We start from the raw sequence: 27,917 nt of genomic DNA on the forward strand, positions 1-27,917 counted from the left end.
TTGGGAGTGAAACAAGTTTTCTTAAAACCCAAATTCTACAAGTAAATACTGGCCATACATTCTCTCAACCAGAAAAAGAGCTCCTTACTGGTCGTATTCCTCAAGCAGGGCAGTGGCTCTTCTTACACTTTGTCCTCAGCCCCCCTCTGACAGAGTCCCTGATTTCTCCTTCCTTTGTGCCCCACAGCAATGATTGCTAGCAGCAACAGTAACAAGGCATGGCACATTTGGATTAAAACTTGCCTCAATTAACCGTCAACTGTCATAGATGTTAGCCAAGCCACATTTGTTTAAATGTTTTCTTCTGTTTGTTTTCAAAATAGTTAATTGCAAGTAGAACTAACAATGAATCTGAATGTCATTTTTTTGGAATATTTCATGATTAAGTGGGGGTTTGGAAAAAGGCCACTGTCCTGCAATGTTGAGGAAAAGAACCCTAACCTTGCTTACATCAAACACAAGCCCATTCCAGGGGTCTGCTAATATCCAGGATAAATGACTTACCACATGAATAACCATTTAAAACTGTAATGTGAATTATGACATAACTCATCTGTTAAATATTTCATGTGAAGATTTTAATGAATTGCATGATGGAATGTTGGACAAAAAAGACAACTGAAATCCTGGGACTAATTTGGGCGAAACTGAGAACAGAGTATTCTCGTGGAAATGAGGGGGAAGAAAAGGCAGCTGCATTTATGTCCCCCTGGGTGTCAGACTGGCAAGCCTAAAGGCTTTCTTATAAGATTATAGGGAACCAAGAACGATCAGCAACAATCTTTTGAAAAATATTTAGATCAAAGCCATATTTGTTTATTATAATCTTGATAAAGCCCAAACATTAATCTCCAAGGTATGGTTTTCTTTCAGAAATTAGGGGGGAAACACATTCTCACAGCAGCAGACACACCTCACATTTTAGCCTATGCCAAGTGAAGAAACACAATGGTAAAAGGGGAGGAGGTATTTTAAATATGACCCCTAACCGACTGCATATTTCACTTCTGAAGTACACGCTGTGGTGCTGGGGTGGAGGGGGGCAATCTTTCGAATACATGCTTTTAAGTAACAAAGAACTACATGATGTATGCCTGTGGTGAGAGAGAGGGAGGGGAAACAGGACTCATTATCACTCGATTGACAACGCGATAGCAAAAGACTGTCTTTGAAGACTCATAGCTGCAGAGGCCTATTTTCTTCTGGAACCGTCCCCACCCACTGTCCGTGACTGACTTCTGGGAATGTGTGTAGGAAGGCCTGATCCTTTCGCCTACACATTTCTTTCGTAATCACTTTGTTTTTGTCCTGTCAGAGCTTCTTGGGAGCAGTCACCTTCAGTAAAGTATAATAAATGACAATTATGAATGTTTCCTCCATTTAGATTCTAATTACTTGACAGAATCAATGTTGAAAAGAATTAGCAGGGCCGTGGAATGGAATAATAATTTTCTTTTCACCCCTGAGGTAATCTGGAAGCATTTTTCCAGACCTCATCTAAAGAAACCTATATTCCCTTAGCTTTCTAAGGCCACTGGAGCTGGCATCAAATAGTTTTTGTCAGATCATTTTATGCTCACAAAACTCTTTGAATAATATTATTTCAATAAGGTTTTCAAGCCAATACATTTTTAAAGTCAATTCCCATCCTCTCAAACTTTCAGAATAAAACATTTAAGCCTCAGGCTTCATTGTATTTTAATCAGGGTTACACAAATCAATGTCCATTAAGAAAATTATAAGTTTCCAAATTATAGCTCCCTAGTTAATAATTTCTTATTAGGTCACCACCTAATAACAGTTACCAAAGAGATTATAACAAAATCAGGGGTCAGATTTCCAAACATTTCAAAACCCATAATAGAATGGTCACAGATATTTGCCAAACACCTCTGACCTGGATGTTGATGACTGTATTTAATGCAAAGCAGCACTAAAACAGCCATATGGGAATGTAAATTGGTGCAGCCACCATGGAGGCTCCTTAAAAAGCTAAAAATAGAGCTACCATATAATCCAGAAATTCTACTCCTGGGTATACATATGGACAAAAAAGAAAACATTAATTTGAAAAGATACATGCATGCCAATGTTCATAACAGCACTATTTACAATAGTTAAGATATAGAAACAATCCAGTCCCCTCAACAGAGGATTGGTTTAAGAAGATGTGGTGTGTGTGTATATATACACATACACACACACATACATACATGCAATGGACTACTAGTCACAAAAAGAACAAAACATTACCATTTGCAGCAACATGGATGGACCAAGAGAATATCATACTAACTGAACTCAGTCAAACAGCAAAAGACAAACATTATATGATATCACTAATACTAGTTTTCTAGTAGAATCTAAAAAGTAATACAAATCTATAGACAAAACATAAACAGACTCACAGACACAGGAAATAAACTTATGATTACCAAAGAGGAAGGGGAGACAGGGAGGGATAAAATAGGAGCATGGGATTAACAGATACAAACTACTAAATATAGATTAAATAAGCAACAAGGATTTACTGTATAGCACAGGAATTACGCTCAATATCTTGCAGTAAACTACAATGGAAAATAATCTGAAAAGAAATATATATAACTGAATCACTTTGCTATTCACCTGAAATTAACACAATATTATAAATTAGTTAGATGGCAATAAAAAAAAAAATCCACATGGATGGTTCATGGAGCTGGGGGGGAAGTGTCCAATTACTCAGATTCTCCAGCTCATGTTTTAGGGCACAGAGAAGGAAAGAGACACATCCCAGCACACCAAGCTCATCTTAGGAAGCTCAAGTCCATTCCAGACCCCCTAAAACTCAGATCCCTTCAGGACTGGGTGGGAACTGTGGTGAATCAGAGCCCACCCTGTGCTGGTGTCAAGGGAGCAGCTCAACTCAGTTCAGCTGATGCCCTGTGGGAATATCTTCTGGATAATGCTAGTTATTCTAATGCTGCGTGAGAAACTGAGAATCTAAATATAATACATAGACAATTCACTGAAAAATTCACAGCACTCCGATAGGGTTACCAGATAAAATATTTCTGATTTGCTAAATCTGGCAACCCTACACTGAGGGTCACATGGCACATCCCAGGCAATGACCTGGGGTGGCCTCTGTTGCAAGTTTAGACCTGAGAACGCTGAGATAGCTTGCATTCTGCAGAGAAATATCAGGACCGGAAACCAAAGTCGCCTCCATCAATGAGACTTTCATGATTTTACTGTTTACTTCAGAAAATTCTTGACCAGAAAGATAAGGCTATAAACCAGTAAATCTACTTCATGATTTACTTGAGAACTTCCCCTAAATCAGCTCATCTCAACAACAGACTGATTAAGAACAAGAGAGGGCTCAACTAGGGAAACTGCTCACTTATCAAACAACTTTTTTGATTTATCAAGACTTGAGAGGTACACCATTCTTAAATTAACCCAGTCCCAATCAGATCCCCACACTGAGAGACCCACCCAGCCTCCAGAACCCTATCACCTGCCCGACTTCCCTTTCTGGGATACCAGTAAGACCCTGTTAGAAAGGTGATCTTCCTGAAATAGGGAATAAGGCTGATGTAGCTTGGTCCATGGACTCTTCTGATGGTCTTCCTGTCAACAGTCAAACTGACTTTATTTTGGCCAAAGCATTAATGTATATTTGGCATTAAATTATATTATGTATTATTTATTGTGTTTTATTTCTAACTGGCTAGTGTTAAGCTCCTGGAGGGTAGAGATTGTTTGTTTACATCTTTATTCTTTGTATCTGGAGAAGCACCCAGCCCAGGTAGGTACTTATGATACAAGTCAAAAGTACGAACAAGCAGTTGGGTTGATGCTGTGCTGATGGTGACATCAACTATTTTCAGACACTTTTCTCTCCTAGGAGACCTACCTCTGCCATCCAGGTATCTTTGGCTCTGTTCTGAGGGAAATGAAGACCCATGAATAGCTTCTCATAAAAGGATGGGCATGAGATGTGAACAGATCTGTGCTTAGGACATATATTCAGGTGAGGAAGGTGGGCTCTATGGTTTGTGTAAGAGACTGGTTAGGTGTTGGTAGCATTCATCCAACCAGGTGAGAGATGAGGGACTTCCACAGAGAAAGCAGCACCTGGGATCAGATGGTGAGGTGTACTCTTGTTTCTAATCTCTCCTGACTGAGTGAAGCCTGGAAACTTGAGTTTTTGCACTGTCACGTAAACTTCATCTGTGTCTTGCCAGATACCATCCACCTTTTCAATCTCAAGGGTCCATCATTTCAGCTTGGTGAATTTCAGCATGTTTTGATTTTGCTTGTAAATGAATTATGTCATGAAACACGTTTCTCTGCTCACTACGCATGTCTTGGAATTACAGAAGACAGTATTAGGGAAGTACTCAATTAAGAGGGAGAACCTATAGGGTGAAAATCTAGTGACCTGGTGAGGGTGGGGAAAGCATTTTAGGCCACATGCAAAGTTCCAAACAGAATAAGCTTGAAGTGTCCGAGATCTGCATTTCCAGTGCAAGTGAAAACAGCACATTTCCTCTATCTTTATCAGATAACAACCAGGACCAAACAAGGAGATGCAAACAAAATCTGGTGGTCATTCTGGGGACAACTCCTCAGAAGCAGAATTGCCCTCTTGATGGTGGGTGGGTCAATAAGACCATTATCCCAATCACTGTCCAGTGGCTCCATTTAATTTGACATGGAAAAGACAGCATCAGAAACAGTCAAGGGAAAGACCATGTGCTTATGAGTGTGCTCATGCAGGAAGGCAGCCTGGAAAGGCAAGACCAGCACGCCCCTGGGCAGGGTTCCCTCTCTCCATCCAGACACCCATTCCGAAGTCAAATACGTGGATGGCGCTGTGCTCAGCCATGGCCGACCTGGACAAGGCCCTCCCACAATAGCTGCACACAAGGTGACTATGAGCAGGGAGGGAGAAGGGAATGGGAAGTATTAATGAGTGGGTTGGACAGCATTTTGGAGTCATTAAGCCTTTTCTCCCTGCTCCAACCTCTTGGAATCTCAAGAGCTTGGAATATTTGGGAATTAGACATGGGGTTAAGGATACCAGTTTTGTCCCATAATTTAATCAGGCAGATGTTGAGGATGGAAAAACCATCTTCTGTCATTAAATGATTGCTCTCAAACACATACTTGGCAATTCTCGAGTCTCTTCTTTGGGTTCCTGAACTGGCTTTTCAGAACAGACCGCACTGGTCATGTTGTGGTGCGGGGGCAGGGTGGACCATGAGGCAGGGCGGGTGCTTCCTTCTCTGACTTGGCAAGAAGTTCAAATCTGTCTCAGCAGGGTAGATACCACAGCAGACAGAGGTCTTAAGGGTGAGCCAAGCTGCCTGACCTCAATGCCCCTCTACTCTATTTATCCCTTCTCCAAAGGTTCCTTGGCACCCAGTAGCTCTCAGTAAAGGCTGACTGACTGAGGAATGACTGGACAAGCGAATGCACTGTATTCCAGGCACTAGGCAGTTAATCGGTTGCCTCTCGTGCTTTCTTTGAGGGATAACACTTTGAAACACAGTTGTTACCAACATTCCTCCCAGAGTTTCCTGGCACCCCCTGGCTCTTCTCCATTCCCTCAGCTAAAGCATTCCATGCTTAGGGCCTCGGGGAAGGGAGGTACAGAGGAACTCAGAGAACAAAGGAGTCAGTTCTGGATTTTTGAGTCCCCAGAGCTGAGGCCTAGAGGAATCTCAGAATTGAAAGGACAATATGGCAACTGCCTGGGCCAGTTCCTTCTCACCACCTGCCTCCAGCCCCTAAACTGACTGCATGGGAAAGATGGTCTAACTGGAAAGTGAAGAGACTTCAAGGGAAGCCAGAGTGCTGGGGACCCAGGGGAAAGACCTGTGCAGGGATGTCCTCACAGGGGTCAGCCTTTCCCACTAGTACCCCGGGACACTGGAACTCAGTCACCGCCACCCCTGCTACTGCCACCAGAGGCCACAGAAAGCCCAGCCCGAGGCTCCCTGATGGCTTGTCAGTAAGGCCCAGGGTATTGCAGACTGACTCCAGGTCCACCCTGGGTGGCCATGAGGGGACCATGCAGGGCACTGACCTATAGCTGGATCTCCAAGACTGATCCATTGCGTACCCCTCACCAATCTGTCTGCTAAGGAGCTGCCATTCCCCTATCAGAGGCCCCAGATTAATTCCATTTCCTGGTCTGGACTCCTAATAGAATCCAAGTTACCTGCAAGGACCCTGGGCTTCAAACCACTATAGAATGTTTCATCTTTTTTGATAAAAGTTAAAGAAGTTGGACCTGATATAATCTTAACTACCCAGAACACTCACAACTCCACTGAGAGTTTGTAAAATATGAGGATTTGATAAAATCTATCACTATCACCTCTGTTTTAATTCTGAGGACATGAAGATTTCTGAGTTGTTAACCTAGAGGACATGGAAAAAAAAAATTCTGATTTAGAAGATGGGAGGGACCCTAGGGGAATAAGATCTGAACCCAGATCTTCATGACTTCAGAGAAGTTAAAAAAAAACAACCTAAAACAAATGACTAAAGGGAACTCTAAAAATCACTCAAAAAGAGTATGTATTTAATGAGTCTACATGTATGCTAAGTCGCTTCAGTCATGTCCGACTCTATGACCCCGTGGACTGTAGCCTATCAGGCTCCTCTGTCCATGGGATTCTCCAGTCAAGAATACTGGAATGGGTTGCCATGCCCTCCTCCAGGGGATCTTCCCAACCCAGGGATCAAACCCATATCTCTTATGTCTCCTGCAACTGGCAGGTCAGTTCTTTACCACTAGTGCCACCTGGGAAGCCCTTAATGAGTCTATCCCTGTAGAAAAGATTAACACCTGCTTAATATGAGATTGGTAAAACTACATATTTCTCATACATTTTACTCTATGTTTTGATTTTTCTTTCTATTTCCTGTGAACTGGTAAGTTTCCTGCAGGACCAGGAAAGAGTTTCTCAGGTGCTCCTGGCAACTGTCAACACCTCCAGGTCTTTGTGCTTGCTGCCTCCTGAAGAAAGAAGGCAGCAGAGGTGGCTCCTTGACAACAACGCAGCGGCCAAAGGAGCATGGAGACCACAGCCTTGTCTCTTAGAAGGCCGATGATAGGAGAAATGTCCCAGGACATGCAGGGCTGCAGGAGCTGGTCCCAGTAACAGAGGACACACACTATGAGCCAGGCACCCGACAGACATTATCCCACTTAACTTTTCAGCAATCTCAAGGAGAAGATTTTTTTTTTCCATTTCAAAGACAAGCTGCAGGCGGTGCAGTGACTTAACTAGGGCCACACAACTTCTCGGACTTGATGGAACTGGGATTTGAGCCCCCAAGTCTGACTCAGGAGCCTGCTGCCTGGTCTCCTCCGTGGTTCTCCACAGGACTACATCACCCCCTAGGGGACTGTTTTGGAAGTTTGCAGTTTGACTGTCAATAACTGGAAGGCCTGCAATTCTGGAGACAGCCCCCCCAAAAAAGGGTTTCAAGCCCCTCAGACTTCAAGTGCTCTGCCTGATAAGGATGTGCTTGGAAAGCACGATCTGCAGCTGTGCCTTGAACTGAATTCTGTTCCACATCTAAACACAAAGTATGCCTTGCACATGAAAATTTTTACAAATGCAACCTCAGTCCTGCGAAAGAGGACTTGCCTGAAATGACTATTTCAGAGAATCCCATCACCAAGGAGGGACAGTTTGTAGTTAAGAGGGCCATAGAGCAGCCACTGCATTCACAGAGATTCCATGAAAGCGTCCAGCCTCTTCCTGCCATCTCTTCTTATAGTTCTGCCCAAATATTAACACACTAAAATGTATCTTATCCTCTTAGGGACTACTTTTATTTCTTGATATTATAGTGGGAACATTATATAGATTATTTATTTGGTGGGCAGCATGTAGGAAAACAGGTTATATTTTCTATGTATCTCATTTGGAGACAGTAAAGGGAATATTCCAAACTATGATAAAGAGGAATCCTTGGGTGAGATAGAACTGATACTGTCCTGGCTTCAGTTTCTCCTCTGCTACTGAGTCTGGTGATTATTTCTCCTTTTCTCTGCGTATCTCCCCCGCTCCCAACCAGCCACACAAACTCTTGGCTTTTGTCTGTGGCTCCCCTCTCTTGTCTTGCCTTGAAAGCATAGATTTGGCTAGGCCAAACCTCACATATCACCATGGCTTCCTCTGTGCTTCCCTTTCCGTTTATTTTGGCCTCGATCAAGGTGCAAGATATTGGTATCTGAGGCTCAGCTCAATGGATGGATTTCCCATCTCGGAGGCGGGCAATAAAGGAACAGTTCCTTCTGTGGGTGAGAGAATCGAGGTCCCGGATAAGGAACTGCTTCTCTTGGGGCTGCTCTGCTTGAGCCTGGAGCTGGGTGAGTGGGCTCTGTTGCTGGTAGGTTTTCTTTTATCAAGCAGAACTGTCTCTGAATTCCAGGCAGGCTGTGCAAGGGAATGAAGCCGTGCAAACTGTTCTTTCTTGCACAAAGCATCTTAATTATAATTATTGTCAGCACTTATGCCATTGCCTTGGGAGATGAAGAGGGAAGGAGGGAATACACTGCAATTTCACAGCATACACCAGTTTTCCCTAGAATGAGGAGGAGGGTTTCAGAGAGTAAAAGAGCAAGGCACAGAGTTCCCAGTAGATTAAAAGAGGCCTTTGTAGTGGCTGCATCTGTACATTAAAATAAATCTCTCCTAGCACTAAAATAACATCTACATTCATTTGGGCCAGTGCCACGTTCAGCATTGAAGAAATTTGACAAAACGCTGCTTGAGCATGTTGAAGTTTGCCAGCTCACAACAACACAAGAAAGCTACCTCAGCCGCATGGAAATACTTCTCTCGGTTCCCTACTTTCACTTATGACTCCCATTTTCCGGCTGCACTTAAAAGAGAAAGACTGCCCTTTTTTCAGGTGCCAACCACTTAACATGGCCCTGAAATGGGCAGCAAATTGCCACTGGAGGTGGTAAACTTCAAGAGGAATCCTTTTCTTTTCCCCTAAAGGAAAATACTGGAGAGGCTTCATGCGTGATAAAGCCTTTAATAGCTAGAGAAACATTATTTGGGGTGGCCCTCAGGTAGATGAGACATGAATAAAGCCTCGTAAAAACAATTACTTCTACCCAGAGTACAGTACAATGGATGAGCTTGGCGGGGGCCCTGTTTCCAAGAGAAGTGCAGGCAAAAGAAATCTTCTATCTACAATCAATCCAACAGGATGGATTGTCTGCGGCAGAGACCACGGCTGCTTCTGTGGAGGGTGTCCCTTCAAAATCCATTCTGAATTTCTCTGAGACCCCAAACAAAACCACTGGGCCATTTTTTTCAGACTGCTTTTTGATGCTTTACAGCACATGGAGGCCTAAGACACGGGGCCCATCCATTTGTTGAGAATGTTGCTAATAGATCCTGATCCCAGTGCAGTGTCACAGATGGGAAGATTTGCACAAATTTATAGCTGGAATGGTGGAGTGGACCATTGAACCCAACCTACTCATTACACAAATGAGTAACTGTAAGTCCAAAGAAGCTAGCAACTTGACTGAGATGATTCAGAGATGGCCCACACTGATTCTAACTCCAGCTGGGCTGGAATAACATAAAGCTGCTGCTTTTGCCAGCTGGAGATGTGTGTCCCTTTGGGGGTGAGGGGTTGCAGAGCCCCACTCCACTTACACACACCCACTCCTCTTTTCTTCAGGGACATGACTTGCCTCCAATTTCAGTCCATATGGTTTACATAGGGATTTCCCCCCACCCTACAGACACAGGAATGCATCCTCCCCCCGACCCCTGCCACAGTGAATAGCATCCACCCAAGCTTTTCCAGTGAGAGCTAGCCCCAAGACTTTAGACTAAAACTTTCAGGAAAGAGGGGCTTTTCTCCACTGAGCTTCCCAAGCTGATCAGATGTGTGCTGGAAGCACAACACGAGGAGGGTCTGCTTGAGAACAATACTGACACAGGACAAGTGAAACAAGAGGCTAAGCACCCTGGTGACTCCATCTGAGCCCTGGATCCTCCTGTACCTGAAGCCAAGGATGTTAGCTGCTCAGTCATGTCTGACTCTTCGTGACTCCATGGACTGATGCCTGCCAGGCTCCTCCTCTGTCCATGAGATTTCCCAGACAAGAATTCTGGAGTGGGTTGCCACTGCCTTCTCCAGGGGATGCAGCCAGATACAGCTTTCAGTTTTCAGTTAAAAAAACGATGAGTTTCCACCCATCCCAACCAATCAAATAATCAACTTCTTTTAATTTACTAACTTTGCTTAATGTGATACTGAGTTTGATTTTTGCTGCTTGCAATGGATGGCAGTCTGACAAATACAGCTATCGTCTAGGTTGGTGTGTCCTTCTGATGGGAGATGGGCAACTTATCTTCATGTACAGAGATCCAGCACATAAGCTCCTCCATGTAGACAGATAAATACAATCAACAACATAGAGGGCAAATCTGTGACACCTATGCTGCCATTCCTGACTTCATCTCAAGAATAACTAATGAATCCTGGTACTCCTTCCTATGGAACCTCACCATGCACCCAGTGAAACTCCCCAGGCAACCATGCCACCATGTCAGTGGTGCCAGGTCAGCATGACCATGCTGGGGCTCGTAGTAGAACCCTTACAGGAAAACATGGTCCCTTTTCACAGACCAGTTAAACAGTCAAAGTCCTTTAACTGCTCTCAGTAACCACACTGGATAATGACAAAGGCAAAAGCATGCATGCCCACTAAAGGCCTGGTTGCAAACCTTTCAGGAGTATCCTTTCTTCTCATGGACAACTATCAAGAATCTTGCAGTTTTTACTGAGGCAGAGTAAAAACTCTGCCTCAGTTGATACAGTGAGAAAACAACTCGATTTGTTGGGCACTGAGGAGATCACCTGGAATGGACCCTAGGCTCACACCATACCTAAACTTTTCCAGGTAAAAAATTTCTTATCTTACCCCATCACCAAGACAATCAAAAGAAAAAGAAAAAAGTAGGCATGTGTGTTTGGAGCCGGGGAGGGTGGTGGTACAGACAGAATGACACTGTAACTTGAGGTCACAGGAAGGTCCAGGGTATCAACGGATGATATTCATCCATCAATGGATGATATTTAAGTTGGCATCACCATCTCCTCCTTAGGAGGCTTGTCCTGCGTTGAAGAAGAAAAGCTAAGTCTGCATTTCCCAGAATCTCCCCCATGTGTGACTCTGGATTCGCGTTTGTCAACCAGAAAGTGAATGCTCAGTTTAGAAGGCAGTGGAGAGACAGAGGCCAGGTGGCTTTGGAGGCAGTTGCAGGCAGATGTGCTGGAAGACGTGCAGTCTGAAGCAGCTCCCATGTGAATTCTTGGGGCCATCTGCATGGATGCTTCTTGACCCTTATCCCTCACCCTTCGGCAATTATAAAAGCTTCTGATTCCCTGTATTCAAGTCCCTTATACTTGGAATACCTAGAGAAGCTTCTGATCCTAGGACCAAGTCCTAACTGATAGATGGAAGACTTTCTATTTTCACAGGGTACAGTCAGACCTTGCCCACTGCTAGGTCTCCACCACCTCTACACCATGAACAGGGTCCTTCCCCAGGGCACCAGACCATTTTGGGGGGATACTGAGCACTCAGGATGCTAGGATCCATGCTGCTATCCCACAGACCCAATATTCCTCTGCATATCTTCGGCAAAAATGTCCCAGTCCTACCCTGCATAGGTAGGAAAGTCCTACACTGCATGGGCAGCCCAGGCTAACTTTGCAACTCCTTTCCTTTATCTCCATCCAGCAAGTCCCAGCTACAGCCTTTGGGGCTCCTTGTCTTCTATGTCTTAGGTTTGTCTTAGCACTGCTTCGAAGATCAGTCAACCCCTTTCCTGTTCCTTCAGTCTACTGAAAAAATCAAGAGGCAATACAGAATAATGGTGGACTCAGGATTAGAATGGAGAAGGCAATGGCACCCCGCTCCAGTACTCTTGCCTGGAAAATCCCATGGGTGGAGGAGCCTTGTAGGCTGCAGTCCATGGGGTCGCTAAGAGTCTGACACGACTGAGCGACTGCACTTTCACTTTTCACTTTCATGCATTGGAGAAGGAAATAGCAACCCACTCCGGTGTTCTTCCTGGAGAATCCCAGGGACGGGGGAGCCTGGTGGGCTGCCGTCTATGGAGTTGCACAGAGTCGGACACGACTGAAGCAACTTAGCAGCAGGGTTAGAATTCAGTGTTTAACCTCCCTTGGCTTCATTGCAGAAGCTGGGATGATAAAGCTGGATCAAGCACAGCATCTGGTGCATAGTGAGAACTCAAGACTCATTAGCTTTGCTGTGATAATAACCCCTAGAATGGAAGATCACTCTCCTTATGGGGCTCCAAAAAGGATTAATGGTGACCTATTTGCCAACCTTTTACTGTCCCCTCCCCAGCAACAGGTTCTCATATCCACAAAGTCTCCTTTGAACTCTCTCTCTGTATCCCTCCCTCTCCCCCTCACTCTCACAGACTGATCCTATAACAAAACACTGAAATCCTGCTTGAATTGTCACTGCTTAGCGCAGGCAACAGCAAAGAGCTGCCTATTCCCTGCCTAAGGCTCTCCAGGTAACTCTAATCATCTTAAATGCTCTACGGTCACAGGCAGATTAATTTTTCACAATGCTTAACTATTTTTATCCATAGAGTATTACAATTACAGCTGAAGATCATTCACCCTAGAGCTCTGTTCCTTAAGAATAATCTCAGCTGGGGACTAAACAGTCCCAGGGAATTTTTTATAAACCGCCTCTACTTCCAAAGCTGCATTTCTTACCTTTTATCTGTTCCTTTGTTTCAAGTATTTAAGAAAGGATTGGATTCTTTTCATTCATCGGAGAGGAGAGCAAAGCAAAGTGTTTTTTCAGTGTTGGGGAGAACTCTTGCAGGGAGCCCATTCCTTTGCAGTCACATACTCATTGCCATCATCATTATTATTATTATTACTTTTTGGTATTCTGGAGCAAGGTATCACTGCACGTGAACATGCTTTTCTTCTCTGCTAAATTACAGGTTTAATTTTTCTTGTCCACTGTAAGAGTTATGTTCATCTTCTTTCCTGCTGCTAATGCATCCTCACATTGCTTCTATCCCTTACATTGTCTCTACTTTCTTCTCTTCTGTACCCCTCTTCATTTACTGGTGAGCCTTAGAGTTATTAGAATATTCCCATTTCCCAAGTTGGCTGGGTTCCCATGGATTCACCCAACAGTAAAGTCCATGGGTGGGGAAATTCTCAATCCTCATTTTAGTGCCTCACTGCTAAATGAGAACGAAGGCCACACATAATTGTGAGGAGTCTTTAACACGAGAAACAGAAAGACAAAAATTAACAGGAAAAAAATGAGTTTGAGTTAATAGCACAAACAGCAGGAAAAAACAACTTTAGACAATATACTCCAAAAGATCAAAGAAGGCACTGTGTCCTTGGGCCAACAAAAAAGGCTGCTGTAAAAGATAACTCTTGGAAGTTCAGAAGTGTCAAAATAAACGTTTAAGAACAGGAAATAAAAAGATGGAAAAAGAAAAATATCTCAGAAAAATAAAGAAAACAAACAGACTTGGAAAAATAATATAAGAAGATTTCCTAGAACTGAAGAACATTAATTTCTAAATCAAAAGAGCTTACAAAATGCCCAGCACAATGAATGTGGTGGACCCACAGCATTAAGGTATTTCAGGATACTATAGACCCAGAGGACATTCTGAAAGTTTCTAGGATGAAGGCCGGGCAAACCTGGTCATATTAAAGGAATCAGAAAGGCATCAGATTTTTTAATGATAACATTGGAAATCAAAAGAAAATGAAGCAATGCCTTCACAATTCTGAAGGAAAATCATCTCCAGTGCAGAATTTTATACCCAGCCACATGATAATTAGGGCTTTCCAGGTGGCTCAGTGGTAAAGAATCTGCCTGCCAACACAGGAGATGAGGGTGCAATTCCAGATGAGGAAGAGCTCCTAGAGTAGGAAATGGCAATCCACTTAGCAGTGGCCATAGGAAAAGGTCAGTTTTCATTCCAATCCCAAAGAAGGGCAATGCCAAAGAATGTTCAAACTACCACACAAATTGCATTAATTTCACATGCTGGCAAAGTAATGCTCAAAATTCTCCAAGCAATGCTTCAGCACTATGTGAACTAAGAACTCCTAGATGTCCAAGTTGGATTTAGAAAAGGCAGAGGAACCAGAGATCAAACTGCCAACATCCATTGGATTATCAGGAAAGCAAGAGAATTCCAGAAAAGCATCTACTTCTTCTTCACTGACTATGATAAAGCCTTTGACTGTGTGGATCAAAACAAACTGTGGAAAATTCTTTAAAAGACAGAAATACCACACCACCTTATCTGCCTCCTGAGAAACCTGTAGGCAGGTCAAGTAGCAACAGTTACAACTGGACATAGAACAATGGACTGGTTCAAAAATGGGAAAGGAGTGTGTCAAAACTGTATACTGTCACCTTGCTTAAGTAACTTTTATGCAGAGTACATCATGAGAAATTCTGAGCTGGATGAAGCTCAAGCTGGAATCAAGATTGCTGGGGGAAATATCAATAATTTCAGATATGCAGATGACACCACCCTTATGGCAGAAAGAGAAGAGGAACTAAAGAGTCTCTTGATGAAAGTGAAGAGGAGAGTGAAAAAGCTGGCTTAAAACTCAACATTCAAAAACTAAAATCATGGCATCCAGTCCCATCACTTCATGGCAAATAGATGGGGAAATAATTAAAACAGTGAAAGCCTTTATATTCTTAGGCTCCAAAATCGTTGCAAATCGTGACTGCAGCCATGAAATTAAAAGACACTTGCTCTTTGGAAGAATAGCTATGACAAACCCAGACAGTGTATTAAAAAGCAGAGACATTACCGACAAAGGTCTGTATATTCAAAGCTATGGTTTTTCCAGTAGTCATGTATGGATGTAAGAGTTGGACCATAAAGAAGGCTGAGCACCAAAGAATTGATGCTTTTGAACTGTGGTGTTGGAGAAGACTCTTGAGAGTCCCTGGGACTGCAAGGAGATCATATAAGTCAATCCTAAAGGAAATCAACCCTGAATATGCACTGAAAGGACTGATGCTGAAGCTGAAGCTCCAATATTTTGGCCACCTGATGCGAAGAGCTGACTCATTGGAAAAACCCTGATGGGAAAGACAGAAGGCAGGAAGAGAAGGGGACGATAGAAGACAAGATGGTTGGATGGCCTCACTGACTCAATGGACATGAGTCTGAGCAAGTTCCAGGAGATGGTGAAAGACAGGGAAGTCTGGCATGCTGCAATCCATGGGGCTGCAAGTCAGACAGGACTGAGCAGCTCAACAAGCACAACAACCAAGTCATAACAGGCATTTGAGAGATCCGATGAAGCACATGGGGGAGGAAGGAATAGGAATGGGTTGAAGGAAAGCTAAGCAAATAAAACGGCGCAAGGATTTTTCAGTCCAGAGCAAAGTGTCACAAAACAGCAAATAAGAAATAGTAAAAAAGAAAATAGTAAAAAAAAAAAAAAAGGTAATAGTAAAAAAGAAAACACACAATAGTAAAAAAAAAAAGAAGTCCAGAGCAAAGTATCACACAATAGCAAATAAGAAATAGTAAAAAAGAAAACACACAATAGCCTATGATTTAACCTTGTAAGCAACAAACATAGGTGGGCCTAATAATATAATCACTAATTAATCTGAAACTCTGTGATAGCTTTGCAGCTGTGTTGGTGGAATAGTGAGAAGGCAAGAAGAGCTGGTGTAAGAAATATAAAGTACCCAGTATTAAAGGCGGAGAAGGCAATGGCACCCCACTCCAGCACTCTTGCCTGGAAAATCCCAAGGACGGAGGAGCCTGGTGGGCCACAGTCCATGGGGTCGCTAAGAGTCGGACACGACTGAGCGACTTCACTTTCACTTTTCACTTTCATGCATTGGAGAAGGAAATGGCAACCCACTCCAGTGTTCTTGCCTGGAGAATCCCAGGGACGGGGGAGCCTGATGGGCTGCCGTCTATGGGGTCGCACAGAGTCGGACACGACTGAAGCGACTTAGCAGCAGCAGCAGTATTAAAGGAAGTAAATGAATCAGTTCAGTTCAGTCACTCAGTTGTGTCCGACTCTTTGCCACCCCATGGACTGCAGCATCCCAGGCTTCCCTGTCCATCATCAACTCCCAGGGCTTACTCAAACTCATGGACATCAAGTCAGTGTTGCCATTCAACTATTCATCTTCTGTTGTCCCCTTCTCCTCCTGCCTTCAATCTTTCTCGGAATATTATCTGATATTAAACAAAACTCAGTAATCTCAATTTGCTAGTGAGAATTGCTAAGAGAGTGGGAAGCCATTGTCTCTAGGAAGTGAAACTAAAAGTTGGGACTGGAGTGGTGAGTCAAGGGCCAGCTCTTTCTCTTTATAAGCTTCTTTTCGGTATCAATTTTTAAAACTGGCTATAAAACCAAACTAATTAGAAATTGAAGTGAAATGTTAAGGGGAGTGAATAATCAGCAGATAAAAGCTCCTGGCACAAGTCTCAGGTCTGACCTATTTTTATCATTATTTATTCCTCTCTGTGCCCAAATAAAAAGAGGTGTGGGACTTCCATGGTGGTCCAGTGGTTAAGAACCTCCCTGCCATTGCAGAGAACATGGGTTCAATTCCTGGTCTGAGAAGATTCCACGTAACTTGGGTCAATTACTGAGCCCACACAAGGCAACTATTGAAACTCAAGGGCTCTAGAACCTGTGCTCCACAACAAGAGAAACCACAGCAAAGAGATTCCCAAGCGTGGCAATTAGAGAGTAGTCCCAGATTACTGTGACTAGGGAGAGCCTGGGCACAGGAACAAAGACCCAGTGCAGCCAAGATGAATAAATAAAACGTTTTTATTCTTAAAAAAGAAATGAGAGGTGTGTACATCCGGAAGGCAGAATTGCTCTGGGAGGTGGATGGGAGAACATAGGGAGAAGTCAGTCCCTGCACCTTAGGTCAGTGTTTGACTCTTTGAGCTTTGTCTGACTCTGCTGAGCATGTCTCTGTCCAGAAAGTAAGCCTCAGACACATTATAACCTCAGAACCCATGCCCCACACATCAAGGGGCTACACTGATATGAGAGATATAGACATCACACGTTCAGGGGTACATTTTCATGTTACAGCCTGGCCACATGAAAAGAGCCTTTCCACAGATGCTCTAGAATGCCAAGCTAAGGTACAAATGATTGCTAGGCTCTTGTTAACAGACGGTCAACCCCATTTGAAGTTCATACATGACCGAGGACATAGTTTTTCAAGAAGAAAACAGATCCCATCAATGCCACTTGTGATTGTCTCGAGGTAGAACGACTTCCAAATAAATAGGTTTGCTGAGAGACAGCTGTCTTTGCCATGGCACCAGACTGAAGTTTATCCCATGGTGAGCAGTTTCCATTTTTACTACAGCCCAAACAGGTGCAAACTGAGCTGTGAAAGCCTGTGGTGGGGAGGCCAGGGCATGTCCTTGAAGCTTCTGCCTGGGGTCCCATGGACACTTAATGTAACCCTTAGCATGAGGTCCTTCCCTCTAGATATCAAACCCATTCATTTCAAGCTGAATCGTTAAAATTCAGTTAGAACTGATCTTCTACCAAGATGCCATCAGTGGGAAGAAATTATTACCTTAAAAATATCTAGTCTCCTAAAGGCCCACAAGTGGTTAAACATTATGAATTATCTCCTTTTGTCACAAAAGACCATGAAAACATTACGCAGTGTTGTGTGGGGAGCAATGATACATATTTAAAACTCCAAATATCATCAAGACTTTATTTACTGCTCCCCCACATAATCCCAGCATTAAAAGAGTGATGAACAATGAATGAAGAGGGGAAAACCCGACAGACAAAAGCAACTCTGAATGCTCTCTATCCCTGCACCAAAAGTAGTTTGAAAATAATGTCCATCAGGATCCGTATGTTTTCTGCATATGTAAGAACACTCCTGCACAGGGGGCTTACTTCATAACTGAGATTCTTTTTCATTTAATTCAGTCATATTAGATTATGGGGCTGATTATGATCATATCCACAAATCAGTATTTTAACAGAGTTTCCATGGAAACACTATATGCCCCTGTTTTTTAACTTTTTGGACAAGGCTTTGCCTGTTTAACAACTTGAACAAGTTTGACGAGGACAACATGTTTTGTTTAAGTTACATTAACTGGGGCCAATATTTCCTAATTGCATTACCAGGAGAAACATTCACGGCATTACTCGTACCATGGAAAACCTCCCCTAGTCTCAGCGTTCGATTTGCTTTAATCACAGGAGAACAGGAAACATACCAGGATCGCCTTGTCTTATCAAGTTTTAAATGTGTTAACTGCTTTTAAATCTACAAAATAATCCCCCTTATTAAATGACAAAGTTAGTCTTGTTAAGAGGATCGGCATTCATGGCTATATCCATCGATTTTGAAAAATGCAAACATATTAGCTCTCTGTTAGAGAGCTGATCTCATTGTGCATAAATGCATACGCTTATTTGCATACAGTTTCAGAAAAATTTCATCCTCCCCAAAATGCACACCCCCTAAAATGGTGAAAAAATAATAATATCAAACAGAATATACCAAAAGTGATGTGTAGAAAACAAGAACTTTTCACAAAAGCATCTTTTTTGGTCTTTTTAGGTATTTACACTCAAACAACCAGAGACGTTTACTTCTAGCAGTCCACAATTTTTGTGTAGCCTGTAGCAAAGTTTTTGAAAATGCTGTGCTATATAAAGATATGGGGGAAGGGAGCTTTACAGACTAAAGTCAGAGTTCACCCTGACAGCATATAAAACATGTGGCCTGAAGCTCTGTGAGATGTCTGCATCTGAAATGCTGGTGGAGCTTAATAAAATATCAGGGAGGAATAGTTTAATTTTATAGCAATAGGCACTGAAGCAGTAATTTGAGTGGGGCAAACTGTATTTTAATACATCAAAGTATACTATACTACAGGGAAGTCAAATATATTTTTAAAAGACAAATGTTCCCTATTAGAATTACTTGACTTGAAAACATTTCTTTCTGAAGGAGGGTAAGTAGAAAATAGTCCTAGTCTCCCCCAAGAGCTACCTGTCTTACTTTTTCAACTCTGGACACATCTCAGAAGTTAGCTGATCTGTTTCCAAGTGAACACCTTTTATTTGGGGTGTGGAGTTGCAGATGGATGCTGTAAACCACAGTGCTGAGTGTGTGGTTCTTTCTTGACCCTGGAAAGCCAGCTGTCCAGTGGAATGGTGGTAAGGGCCCCTTCACCCTCTCTGTGCTCTTTCTGATCTGAGTCCCAGTATCCTCTCCTCTGCATGACAACTGAGAATCCCTCAGTGGGAGGGCAGGCTGTGCTCCTCTGTGAGTCTGGATGTTTTAAAGCCAGCATGGCCCAGGAGATTTGTTCATGTGGCTGCCTAAACCACTGCCTGGTGGAGGGGCAGGAGTAAGCCCATGAAATGCCATGCTTTTCCTGCTACCGGTCTAGAGATCAAAGGCAGTTCTCCCCTTCCTGCCCAGTGATGAAGACAGGGCGGGACTGCGGGGGCGGCTGCTGAACAGTGGAGCAGCCATGACAAATATGGCCGAGATCTGACTGATAGCACCGTCCTGGGAATGGACCAGATTAGCACTAGCTCCATGCACAAAGTGCCCTGCTTTCTTCACCTCTGGCCCCAGGATGCTTTCCCAGCCCAAAGCCACAGCAGACAGGCTAGCCTCTTCTCTTGGTGGCCCTTGGCCCCAAGAAGCAATGGGCAATAGGGAACCACAAGGGCAGAGGTCTTGCTGGGTTGGGGTGAATGGATTATTTCTACCAAGTCTGCTGTGTCTGAGCTATGACTCTTTTAGGGCCCTTCATTTGCTGATGAATGCTAAGGGGCTGGGAAGAATGCAATTCTTTAAAGGCTTTCTTTAAAAAAAAAAAAAAGGAATTAAAAGGCTTTAAAATGAGGCAATGCAAGTTCAAGTCCCCACTCTATTACTTACAAACTTATCTCTGATGAGTGATTCACCCTTGCTAAGATTCAGGTTTTCATTCAGTAAGATGCAGACAATAATAGTTTCACTCATGGAATGGAGGAGGAATTCATGATGGTTTTCAGGTAAAGTACGCTGTGCCTGAGATGTTCTGAGTCTTCTATGAGTTTTAGATGTTTCCATTCAGCTCTGAGAATTTAGGGACATACTGTGTCAGTCACAGCAATCTCACTTCTAGACAGAGGAAGAACTAAACTCAGAAGAAGCTGCTGATTTAAGCAGCTCACATGTGACAGAAGAGATAACACTGCGAATTACAGCCACAGTTTCCTCTTGGTCCATTTGTTGTCCGACCTTCGTTCCCCTTTCGGATGGACTTCTTTAGGACCAGGTACTTCATTTTCTTGGGCACGGGACCTTCTCTTCTGGGAAAGTGTCAGCAAGATAACCCACATGAGCTCAGTCTGACCTGCCACTCCCCCAGACACTTGGCAATCACAGGGAGCTCTGCCTTGGGACCACCTACATACTCAAACGGAGAAACAAAAAATGCCTGTGCCATCCCCTGGCTCAGTCGTATTTCTGGTGCACACCAGAAGTTTCTGTGCAAATACACAGAACACAGCCTAACTTTTGTTTTAGTATGCCCTAATATTTTGTCTTAAGAGACAAAATATTTTGAAGTCTCTTTTAAAAAATAAAGAACTTATTTTTATCACTGTAGAAAAATTGCTGTATTCACAAGGTCAAAAAGAAAACAGCAAATTTACAGCAAGATGTAGAAGCTGGGTAGGTGGGCTCAGTCAATAACTTCCTACGAGGCGATTCAAATTCTCCCCTCAGCAAACTGGCCCTTGACTTTGGATTCCACACTTACTTCTGCACAAGCAAGGATCTGCTTCAGAAACAGTGACTAGGATTATGTTCATAGGATGCCACTGGTTGTCCGCTGCTGGTTCTCTGTTTCGACCACTGGGCTGGAAAGGATTCTCGGGCCATGCTGGGCTCCATGGCTTTGCTGGGTGGGACCCAACCTGGGCCCACAGACGTTAGTTACCTCAAGCACCTTTTGCCACCCCTGGACTGCTGGCTCTCATGTCAACACTTGACTCAGGAGGGAAAGTCCTGTTCCACTAACATGGCATCAGCACCCTGGCAGGGCCAGCTCTTCCTCGACTACCTGTGTGTGTAGCTGACGGCTCCATGCTGTAGCCCCTCAGACACGCGTGGGATAGATTCACCCACAACCACAATGTGTAAGTAAAAGATCAGGATTTGATATGCATGTGCTGCGATTTCATAGCACTTCTGAAACTGAAGTCCTCTCCACCTCTTCCCAGAAGCACATGAAGGATGACAGGAGGTATCTCTCCAGTTACAGTGAGAGGTGGATTAGACAAAACACACAGCCTGTGAAGTGACAGCATCTCCCAAAGTATGTAACAGGGCTCAGGGTTCAGAGCACAGCTCAAATCCCAACCCCAACTTCAGAAAGCACCATTCTTGCAAAGGGGTGTGTGGAGGGGAGGGAGAGAGAGCTTCTCAATATCAGTACTACAGCTATAATGGGAGATGGGGCCTGGGGGACCACCAGCCTCTTCACCTCTTCTCCAGCACTGGCTTGCCTGAGTTTCCCCTCACCCTCTGTGCTGTAGCCACACTAGGCCCCCAGTAGCTCTTAGATGGCTCCTTTGGGCCATCCTGTTAGCTTTACATGTCACTTTACCTTGTCACCCCTTCTCTTTCTTTTTCAGAGTCTAGCCCAATCTTCAGCTGGTTAAAACATCCATAGGAACGGCTGCTCCAACCTCCCAAGTCAGGTCCCTGATGATATTCCCTTGTAATACCATGCACCTCCTCTTCCTAGCACTTTCATATATTTGAAAATATGTGTATCTCCCTGTGAGACTGTAGGGTCCATCTGGATTGTAGGACTATTTATTTTTCTGTCTTATGTTCATGTCCATAATATCCTCAAACACAGAGACTGACACATAAGGAACACTCAATAGATGTCTCCTTAACAAATAAATAATATATAATGAAATTTATAGTGGACTTTCAGAGATGAGATACAGGGCACAGTGACAGTCCCTCTAACATACTCTATTTTTATAAAAGGGTGATTTTACCTTCAGGAAAATTTAAAGTCCAAGAAGTAAAGCAAGTCCAATCTCTAAGAAATAAACACCTACATTGCCCATTCTCAGTAATGTCCCAGTAGATTTACCCATCTCAGCTCTTCATCACACAGAGCAGCAGCATGCAGCTGTATTTCCAAATGCCCTTGTGGTAGGAGCAACTTGGGGCCATGGATAGAAACTTATAAACATCAGCTATAGCAGTGCAGAGCAGTACACTGAGTTTATTTTCTCCTTGGCCCTAATTAGAATCACAAATGAAATGTTGACAACACATGAAGGAGCCTGCTTGTTGAACACAAATGTTTCCACTCCTATCAACCTCGAAACTCTGATAGTCATGCTTCATGATGAAAGCTAAACAGCCCTGGGGAGATGACTGCATGTTTTCTCTAATTACACAAGGATGGAGAAAAGGGCCTCCTGTTGAGGACAGACTGACTAGAGGAAAGATTGGTAGGTATACCTTAAAAGAATAACGACACATAGTAGGTAACCCAATATGGGCTTCCTGCATGAAATGAAAGGATGAGACCACTACTGTGGCACCAGAATAGGAAATTATTATAAAAACTGACTATTATAAACATGGCTGGATGCTGCATCAAACTCAATGCAGGCCCTTTATTTTGTTAACAAAAGTCCCACATGAAGGTTGTAGTCACATGACATCAACAACCAACTTTCTTTTGTTTGTAGAACTATTTTGATGACAAGCAGAGATACGCAGAGCACAAATTCACTTAGATTGCAAATGATTCCAGGCAAAGACACACACACACATAGATGCATGCTCTATAATCCTAAAAGATGGTGAATGCTGTCACACAAGCAAAATGCACCTTTGCTTTTAACTTGCTCATTTTTGTCCCAAACAGATTAGTGCAAGTAGATACAGCCTATGTGCCTAGTTGATCCATGTCATACAGACACACTAATAGAAAACGTATTGCTATGTGCAAGGGCAATTTTTATTAAGATTCTTGCATAAAAATATTATTTAACCCTCCTTGCAAATCTTCTAGTTGGGTTCTTTTGTACAGATGATAAAACTGAAGATCACAGAAATTAAATAACTCACTCATGGTCACAGAGCCAGTAAATGTAGAAGGTAGTATTTGAATCTAGATGGTTTCACTCCAGATTCCATGCTTTTAACAGGGATGCCAGAATGAAATGGTGGGACAGATAAAGGCTGGAATAATGAAAAAGATTCCTAAAGTTTGGAATCTTTAACTGGTGAGTTACAATCCTGCCTGAAACAACTGTGTTTTCCAGAACATTTTCAAGCCAACATAGAGCAAACTGTTTTAAAGAGAAAACAGCAAAAAACACTGATTCATTATTTCATCATAATATACATACAGTAAACACTAACTTGAAAATATGAAGAACAGATTGTCTTCTATTTCAGAAACTGGATTATTATGTTATAGTAAAAGTACAAGAGCAAATAAAAATTTACCAAGAAGAGCTGCAGAAAACACTCATTTTATGTGTAACATAAGTAAACAATCAAACAAGAACATGAATTTGATTCCAATTTATATTCTTGGGGCAGGGACAAAAGTAGCCAATCAAAAGATTTAAGTAAAACAATGTGTCAGTGTGAGGCCTTGGCCAGGCTTCCCAAGCTGCCATATTTCTTGATCCTTTTGTTTCTTTCATTAGCTCTGTATCAACCAGCATCTGCCTATGTTTATTTCACCAGCTGCAAGAGCTCGCTAATTACTTTTAATCATACTTATCTGAAATGCATCTTTATCTTCACATACATCCTGTATGCAGGCAAACCAAGTGCTGGGAGGCTGAGGTTGGGAAGACAATGGGATGGAGAGTCCGCACTTCCTCTAACCTTGACAGGGTGGATGGACCCCAAAAAAGCAGCATCTAAGTCTGTCTCTGCTATTAGCCGAAGAACTTATAAGACCTGGTTCTAAGAGAGCTGGGCAGTGTCAATGTCCAAGCAAGTCATATGCAGTCTTTACATAGGTATAACAGGTGCAAGGTGATGAGATGATCAGCACTGATTTTGATAAAATAAGTAAAAATTGCAAAACACCCTCCAAACCGGTAAGTTTTTTGAAGGCCAAGAGTCAGCCTGCTATGTCTTTTCCAGTTCCCATGGCCCTAGCTCAGACCCGGGCTCACTGGACAAGTGGATGCTGAGAGGTAGTCTCATGCATTTTAGCCTCTCTCTGTCTTCCTGAGCTTTAGGGAAGTTGGAGGTACACATTTCATATTCACTACTCCACTGATTTTATCAATCATCTCAAGGCCAGAAGAAAGGAATTTAAACTCTATACATAGTCATATAAGTAAACTGAATGCCCCTAGGTGGTCCTTGAACCTGAATTTTTACCTTATCCAAAGGTAAGAAAGAATGAGGAGGTACACACATCTTTTCCACTTTCGTACTAGAGAAACCATATGGTAGCCTTGATTCTCCACTGAATGGCTCAAATGAAAACCGTATTTTTATCTTCTGAGTTAGTTAGAGCTTCCAGATGATAAAATTTGTAGCTTACCATAAAAAAGAATGGATTACATTTTTAAAAAGATCTTAAGACATAAAATACATAAAACGATAGGTTCCCTGAATATTTTACTCAATATAGATGCTCACAATCCATGTGTTCACAATAAATACTCTGGAGACTTTGAGCAAGTTGTTTAACTTTTCTGTGCCTTAGTTTTGTCATTCATTCATTTATTCAGTATTAATTTAATATGCATACTACATGGTACTAGAGAAACTTAGGGAAGAAACAAAAGCCATCTTAAGCTTATAGACTGAGTTATTGTCACCTTTAGGTGACAGAATGCAAATAAAAAGTGGAGACTACTCATGCTCTTCAACATCTGTGAGTCCTCTTCTTACAAAACACACAGCTACATTGTATTCCTCAATGTCCTTTGCTATTAGATATGATCATGTGATTTTATTCTGCCCATGGAATTCTCTAGGCCAGAATACTGGAGTGGGTAGCCTTTCCCTTCTCCAGGGGATCTTCCCAACCCAGGGATTGAACCCAGGTCTCCCACACTGCAGGCAGGTTCTTTACCAGCTGAGCCGTAAGGGAAGCCCAAGAACACTGGAGTGGGTAGCCTTTCCCTTCTCCAGGGGATCTTCCCAACCCAGGGATTGAACCCAGGTCTCCCACACTGCGGGCAGGTTCTTTACCAGCTGAGCCGTAAGGGAAGCCCAAGAACACTGGAGGGGGTAGCTTATCCTTTCTCAGCAGATCTCCCCAACCCAGGAATCGAACCAGGGTCTCCTGCATTGCTGGTGAATTCTTTACCAACTGAGCTGTCAGGGAAGCCCCTTATTCTGCCCAGCGGAGTACAAATGCACTGCTAAGTACCATTTCCAGGCCTGGCCAATGTCTGGTCCTCGTCTTCTTTCATCAGTCAGCTGAGGGACAGAACTCTGAGAACTAAGAGGAAGGCATAGTGGCAAGATGGCAGGAACCTAAGTCCCTGAGTGGCTGAATGGGTATCTGGCCCCTGTCAACCTGACCTAGACTGTGATAAGAACAACAAATGAGTAGTTGTGTTGAGCCACTGAGATCTGGAGGTTTACTTGTTACAGCAATTATGACATTAACAATTCATAAATTACCTAATATAAATCCTTACCAATATATGGCCCACTGTAAGCACTAAATAAATGATATGATAATCATTTTAAATATATATTCCTAATTCTCTTGTTGTATGTTTCATAAAACCAAAAAGAAAATGAAAAACAAGGAAGGAAGGGTTAGGAAGGGAGGGAGAAAGGAAGGGCAAAATAATACTGGGGTCTTTTAAAAAGCTCTGCAAAAATTTTATACCTAGGTGCCATTTGGTCATCCACAACCCTAGGGAAGTATTTTCCAAGTACCAAACCTCTCTTAATTATTAAATGAAATTTCTGCGTGGATCTGTGGTGCCAAGGGCCTCGTTCAGGCTATCCTGAGCTGCAGCTGTCCCTTGGCTTGGCTGCCTCTCTCACATCAGAGCCCCACAGCACCTGCTTTGCATGGGGCTGACTGACAGGGAGTGGGGGGGGGGGCACTTTGCCAAGATTTTACCAAAGCAGACATTAAAACTGGGAGAAATGCTCCTATGAGTTATAAGGTCTGGTCACATGTGGTGATCATTTGGCAGAGAAAGACAGTGTCACTTTGGAGCTAATCTTCCTGGAGTGAGAGGAAGTAAACTCTAAGGATGCTCTGTTTACACATTTAATATAGCTAGTTACTGGGGGATAAGCCATCTCAAACATGCCAGGAAACAAAGCGAACCTCTCCTTGCTATTTAACAAAAGTCAGCTTTTTTTTTTTTTTTTGACGGTGCTGGTTCTGCACTGCTGAAAGGTCTTTACTTGCTGGGAGTGGGGCCTACTGTCCAGTGGAGGTGCGTGGCCTTTCATCGGGGTGGCTTCTCTCGTGGAGCATGGGCTCTAGGGCGCTCAGGCTTCAGCAGCTGCAGTGCTTGGCTTAGTTGCTGCGGCTCCCGGGCTCTGGAGCACAGGCTCAGTAGTTTGGCGCATGGGCTTAGCCGCTCTGCAGCATGTGGGATATTCCCAGACCCGGGATCGAACTTGTGCCTCCTGCGTTGGCAGGCAGGTTCTTTACCACTGAGCTACCAGGGAAGCCAAAGTCAGCTCTTCTCCTTTGCATTTTGAAAAGTACAGCTGTACTACGTGGCGGTTGTAGCAAGTTGAATATGCAGAGGTAAAAAGAGAAAAAAAATTTTCTTCTCTTTCTTCTTAAATCACCCTGTCCCCTAGAGAATCAGTATTATCAATATAGTGTCTATCCATCCCCTACTTACTCAATCTTCAGACAAATCAGTGCCCATTTTTAGACTTAATCTTCCCACCTCTCACATTTTTTGTTGTTGTTATTTCAACATAAATGGGACTATACAATGTGCATTCTTATTCAAATTGCTTTATTTAACCTAACAATTTATTATGAATATCCTCCTAGGTGGATATATTTAGCTCTAACTTATTCTTTTAAAATAGCTGAACAATATCACCTTGGAAAAAGAGCTATTACACATTTGCTAGATTTTAAGACATCATCCATTTTGTGCTATGCTAAGTTTCTGCAACCATGCCTGACTCTTTGTTACCTCAGGGACACTGTAGCCTGGCAGGCTCCTCTGTCCATGGGATTCTCCAGGCAAGAACACCGGAGTGGGTTGTCATTTCCTTCTCCAGGCGATATTCCCGACCCAGGTTATCAAACTCACTTCTCTTATATTTCCTCTTTACCACTAGCTCCATGCCACATCTTTTTAAATGTTATTTTTTTTTTTTTGGAGGAAGGTGAAATGTTAAATAGACCAATTTATATGAGGAAATTTTCTCACTTAAAATGAGCAAAAAGATAGGGAAACATTCTGACTTAAAAGGAGCAAAAAAATATAGGGAAGCACTCAGACTTAAAATGGACAAAAGTGTATAGGAAATATACTTATATAAAAATATACAGAAACTAGGAAGTTCTTGAAATTGCAGTGTGACAGTAACCACCATATTCCTCTGAGAGTGTGTCTGAAGCAAGTTCTGTGCTGAGAACTGGGCTCTTGACTAGATCCTGGTACTGGGAGCCCCTCAGAGGAGTGGCCTGGCCTCACCTGACCCGTGGGTCTTTTGCACACACAGTTGTCTTACCACGTTTCTGCTCTGACTTAGGGAGGGAGGGACAGAAGGCGCTGCAGGCATTAGCATGCCTATCACACAGCCTCCCTTT

At 43.0% G+C, this 27,917-nt stretch overlaps 2 protein-coding genes across 2 annotated transcripts in view; one reads left to right on the top strand and one right to left on the bottom strand.

Moving 5' to 3' along the window:
• The window catches only part of CACNA2D3 (calcium voltage-gated channel auxiliary subunit alpha2delta 3), an 875,864-nt gene that overhangs the window by 96,866 nt on the left and 751,081 nt on the right, over positions 1 to 27,917 (bottom strand). The window lies entirely within an intron of this gene.
• LRTM1 (leucine rich repeats and transmembrane domains 1) overlaps positions 1 to 27,917 on the top strand; it is a 45,449-nt gene that overhangs the window by 5,747 nt on the left and 11,785 nt on the right. The window lies entirely within an intron of this gene.

This window comes from Capricornis sumatraensis, chromosome 10 (assembly GCF_032405125.1).
Source record: "Capricornis sumatraensis isolate serow.1 chromosome 10, serow.2, whole genome shotgun sequence".
NCBI lineage: Eukaryota > Metazoa > Chordata > Mammalia > Artiodactyla > Bovidae > Capricornis > Capricornis sumatraensis.